This window comes from Leucopleurus acutus (assembly GCF_964270905.1).
Source record: "Leucopleurus acutus genome assembly, chromosome: 10".
Taxonomy (NCBI): domain Eukaryota; kingdom Metazoa; phylum Chordata; class Mammalia; order Artiodactyla; family Delphinidae; genus Leucopleurus; species Leucopleurus acutus.
Genome location: NC_139153.1, coordinates 91,332,059 through 91,337,704, shown reverse-complemented (window position 1 = coordinate 91,337,704; position 5,646 = coordinate 91,332,059). Strand labels below are relative to the sequence as shown.

Genomic DNA, 5,646 nt, shown 5'->3' with positions numbered 1-5,646 from the left:
GAGGAGAGAAGGGTGAGTTGAAGATATGGGTGCGACAATGAACATAATGATGGAGCATAGAATAGGAGTTGAGTAGGGAGGAAAGTAACAATGTGAGAGGGATGAGACATGGTGAAAATAGGGTAAGATTAAGAAGTAAGGTCTTGGACTTCCCTGGTGGCAAGTGGTTAAGAATCCGCCTGCCAAGGCAGGGGACACGGGTTTGAGCCCTGGTCCGGGAAAATCCCACATGCCGGGGAGCAACTAAGCCCATGTGCCACAACTACTGAGCCTGCGCTCTACAGTCCGTGAGCCACAACTACTGAGCCCTCGTGCCACAACTACTGAAGCCTGTGTGCATAGAGCCTGTGCTCTGCAGCAAGAGAAGCCACTGCAATGAGAAGCCTGTGCACCACAACGAAGAGCAGCCCCCCCCTGCCACAACTAGAGAAAGCCTGCGCACAGCAGCAAAGACCCAATGCAGCCAAAAATAAAAAATAAAAATAAATAAATAAATTTATAACAACAACAACAAAAGAAGTAAGGTCTTTGTTTCTTTTGTTGCATTTATCACTACCTGAAAATTTTAGTTGCTTATTGTCTGTCTTCCCCACTAAAATGTAAACTCCTTGTGGCTGCAGGGACTTTGTCTTGTTCATCACAGTATTCTTGGCACCTAAAGCAGGGCCTGATGCATAGTAAGTGATGAATAGGGATTTGCCAAATGCATGCAAACCAAAATAAACTCTTATTATGAAGATTCAGAGCATTTTTTGTTTATTGCGTTGGGACGGTACATTAGGATGAGACAGGTTCTTTTGGCAAAAGTTTATTTAACAGCAGTTAAACAATTTTGTTTAATAGAAGTTTATTTCTCACTCTATAAAACTCTTGGTCAGTTCAGGCAACTCTGCAGGGCTTCCTTTCCTGTGATTTACTCATTGCCCTAGGCTCCTTTTGGTCTTGTGATCCACCATCACGATTTGAGTCCTGAGTGTTCACAGTGTTAGGGGAATAGAGCAAGACACGAACTCATACCAGCTCCTCTAGGGTTCTGCTCATTGGCTAGTGACCAGATGGGTCATGCTACCCCACCTCACTGCAAAGAATCTAGGCAACATGGGGGCACATATGGAACAGTTGGTGAGCTTTGCTGTCTCTGCACAGAGGGGATGATAATTACAACCAAATAAGGTACAGTTGGGATGAACAGGGGACCGTGCTTAAAAATATTTGTTGGTTTAATTTTGGAAATGTTAAAACCCTGATTCTTAAATTGGTTCCATTTCTGCCTTAAGGAGTTTTTACATCCACTGCACACAGACATCTTATCTTTCTTACACACATATCTATCTTTCCCAGACGACAAGCTTCATGGGCAGGGACCACATCCATGCTTATTATTCTCTCCCAGTCCTTGGCACAGTGCCTAACACAAATACTTTTAAAATATGTGTTTAATTGAAATGCATCCCCTTTTGGTTCTAAGACAGTGGCATGGGTCTGTTGTCTGGATGCCATTTAAAGACCTTCCAGCAATACCAGCTCCGTAAATTAACGTGGCTCGAATAAGCTGATGACCAGATTCTCTTTTAAACCCGGTCATAAATATAAATATAGTGACACATTTGGTTCTTCTAAAAACAAGATATCATACTCTATTCTGGTAGAGTTAGCCAAAGTATTATATGCAGGTTAGTAATTTGAGATTAGGTTTGAAAATATGTGAATGCAACGATATCCAGTTGGTTGATAAATGGGATATTCTAGCTTGGACGATGGCCAGAGAAGACTATTCAAAGTAAGCAGCAGGAGAAGGTGAGGGATATGGTGGTAAGACAATAACAGTTGGAGAACAAAGGATAAGTGGTTACCAAATTTTCACCCTAGAATCTAATTTTGCTCTAAATTTCGCAAGTATCATTTGTAACACATTTTATTAATATATCCTTAGCAACTGTTTCATGGAATGAGGCCAAAAAAATAGAGACGACAGAGCTTTGGTATTACTTCCCTTGTTTTCTGTAAAATAAAATCATCTCTGTTGAAAGGGGCTTTTCTACTTATGGACTAACATTGTTTAGATTATATGAAATGCCATCACTGTTGGTAGAATCATAACATCAGAGGCAGAAAAGTGTTTTCCACTACAAGTTGGCTAGAAATCCTCAGCATTGTCACAAGATTGTCAAAACAGAGCATGATCTTAGGAAATTGACGTGAAACTCTAAAATATTCCTATGGGGGGATTCACTGGTGGTCCAGTGGTTAGGACTCTGTTCTCTCACTGCTGAGAGCCTGGGTTCAATCCCTGGTTGGGGAACTAAGATCCCACAAGCCAAATGGCCAAAAATAAATAAATATAAAGAAAGAAAGATAATTCCTATTTTGAGTCTATAGACTTCTATAAATAAAATATTTCTTTTTTAAACTTATTCTTCATTTAAAGGAACTAGAGAAAGTTTGGGTGGGTATCTTCCCCACAGGCAGCTTGGGTTTAAAAAATTAAATTTAGAATGAACAGATGTTTGCAAGTTAGGAAAAGAAAAAGGTTTTTCGATGTGGACGCTTGGGCGCCGAGCGGCCACCAGCCTCTTGCCCCTCTCGGCGCCTCCGGGCTCTGCCTAGGCCCGCGCCGGGGCCCCGCAGCCAACGAAGGACCCCCAGCTCTACGGCTGCCGGGGCCTGCGCACCGGGACCGCCGCGGCTGGCACACCCAGCCAGCCCAGTCTGAGTCTCTGCTGCCTCAACCGGATCCTGAATGTCAAAAAGCAGTGTGTCTGTTGGATGAATTTGAGGACAACGGGAACTTTGGGTAACGCTGGCCCTCAGGACAATACCGCCTATGAAAGACTGGCCGAGGAGATGCTGGACTCCTTAGCAGAGTTTTTTGAAGACCTTGCAGACAAACCTTACACATTTGAAGACTATGATGTCTCCTTCGGGAGTGGTGTTTTAAGAATTAAACTGGGTGGAGATCTAGGAACGTACGTCATCAACAAGCAGACCCCAAACGAGCAAATCTGGTTGTCTTCACCATCCAGTGTCTGCAAGCGTTACGACTGGACTGGGAGAAGCTGGGTGTACTCCCACGATGGTGTGTCCCTCCATGAGCTGCTGGCCACAGAGCTGACTCAAGCCTTAAAAACCAAACTGGACTTATGTTCTCTGGCCTACTCTGGAAAAGGCACTTGCTGCCCAGCCTAATGCTAAAGACAGTGAAAGCTCTAAAGCCAAGACCCCAGCTTCCTTCTGCAGCTGAATGGCTAGTCTTCTCCATTCCTGCTTTTGACGACAGTTGCATTATGTGTAACGGCTCTGTGGAAAGACCGTGTCGCTTCTTGCCCTGCCCCCGAGTTCAGGTTTTTAATTTCCGTAGGTTTCTTTGGATTTATTGTCTGATTTCCTTCCTCCCATGATAGCCCTTATCTTTCGTAATGTCTGTATGCCCATACCTTTAATATATAACCTCACAACAAAGAAAAAGAAGAAAGACAAATTCCAGGAGCATAAATGAATTGGCTTCACCATTCATTCCCTGAAAGACTTACTACAAAAACTGCATGAAGAGTGACCAACCTTGCCATTCTATCTCAAAATGAGACCCATTAAAGGGAAGCCTGAAACATTCCTACTCCTCTTGAAAGTGTAAACACTTCTAAGCCCTTTAGTATTGAAGCATCAGTGGCAACTCGGGAATTCTGAAACCGAAGACCATTTTCTGTTGGTGCTTTGTGACTGCCCCGGTGTGGCCCGCATGGGGTTAACACAGGGAGATGTGGTGCCATGTCTTCCATATGTGCATGTATATGTACACACATATATTTTTACATATATATTTACATGTGTGTGTACATATATATATTTTAAATTTAAGAGTCAGTATAGAATAAGCTATTGCAACACTGGTCTGAGGACGCAAAAAAATCCCCCAAAAGCCACCTCTGTAACCTCATGGATATAGTATAATAAATGAGGTCAGGGAGCTGAGAGGTGCTTGGTAAACTGTGAAAGGCCACATAAATGAAAAGATGTTGGTGTTAATGAAAGGAACCCTGGTCTTACACTTGACCCAGCACAAAAGTAGTTGTCTGTCTCTGGGCCAGTTTCTCGAACTCCCTGGACCTCTGTTTCCCCGTGTTAACAGAAAGGGTTAAACTGGATAGAATATAGTCGATTCCCAATTTAGACATTTAGTGGTCCCCTCAGGCAACTTAACAGGCCAGCTTAATTCCCTCTAGTAGAGGAGATGACAGTGAACAGTTTTTTTTAAGCTATAGAGTAAGTAGATGGTTTTGGGTTTTGTTCTACTTGAATTTCAGTTGAATTCATGTTCAAGTAATCATCTTTTATTGTGCCATTACTGTGCTAAGCCTGGGCTGTAGGCTGAATGCTAAGGTGTTGATCCTAACCCCCAATCACAGCCCTCATAAATGAGATTAGTGCCCTTATAAGAGAGACCCCAGAGAGCTCCCTCATCCCTTTCACCATGTGAGGACACAGCAAGAAGACAGCTGTCTATGAGCAAGGAAGCAGGCCTTCACCAGACGCCCAGTCTGCTGGGGCCTTGATCTTGGACTTCCCAGCCTCCAGAGCTATGAGAAATAAATTTCTGTTTATAAGCCAAAAAAAAAAAAACACCAAAAAAAAAAAAACAAAAAGAAAAAGGTTTTTCAAAGATGGTGCTGGGCTTCCCTGCTGGCACAGTGGTTAAGAATCCGCCTGCCAGTGCAGGCAACACGGGTTCAAGCCCTGGTCCGGGAGGATCCCACATGTCGCAGAGCAACTAAGCCCCTGCGCCACAACTACTGAGCCTGCGCTCTAGAGCCCATGAGCCACAGCTACTGAGCCCGTGAGCCACAACTACTGAAGCCCGAGAGCCTAGAACCCGTGGTCTGCAACAAGAGAAGCCCCTGCAATGAGAAGCCTGCGCACCGCAACGAAGAGCAACCCCAGCTCGATGCAACTAGAGAAAGCCCGCTCACAGCAACGAAGACCCAACATAGCCAAAAATTAATAAAATAAAATAAATTAATTAAAAAAAGAGATGATGCTGCCTCCTAATAATATTTTTTGGAAAAATACATTTGTTTTGTCTCTCTCCCATCCACATTTCAATCTAATGCAGTGAGTCTCAAGTGGGGGAGGGGGCATTATGCCCCCAGGGGACATTTGGCAATGTCTGGAGACATTTTTGGTCGTCCCAAGTAGGGAGAGGTGCTACTGGCATCTAGTGGGTAGAGGCTTGTGACGCTGCTTAAACATCCTTTAATGCACAAGACAGCCTACACAACAAAGAATTATTTGGTTCAAAACATCAATAGTGCTCAGATTAAGAAACCTTAATCTCATGCAATGTACAGTACTTTCTTTTCCTAGCACTCCACTAAAACTGCTCTCATAAAGACCAGTAATGATCTCCAAATAGGCAATTGAAAGACTTCTTTTGAATACTGCTATACTTTTACTTTATTTCTATGCAGCATTAGGTACTGTTTAGCATCCCCTTCTTTCAAAACCTTTTTCTCTTGACTTGCATGACATTGCTTTCTCCAGGGTCTCCTCCTTTGCTGGCTATCTTGCATCTGTTATCCTGTGAAATGTTGGTGTTCTCCAGAGATCCCCATAGGCCCTTGCTTCTTTCCTTAGACATGATTTTCTTGGGTG

The 5,646-nt window shown here is 43.5% G+C and overlaps 1 pseudogene across 1 annotated transcript; it reads left to right on the top strand.

The window, feature by feature from the left end:
- Positions 1–2,538: 2,538 nt before the first annotated feature.
- Positions 2,539–3,186, top strand: LOC309967198 (frataxin, mitochondrial-like; annotated as a pseudogene). Its single transcript has one exon. The product of its transcript is annotated as a frataxin, mitochondrial-like (transcript).
- The last annotated feature ends 2,460 nt before the right edge of the window (positions 3,187–5,646 follow it).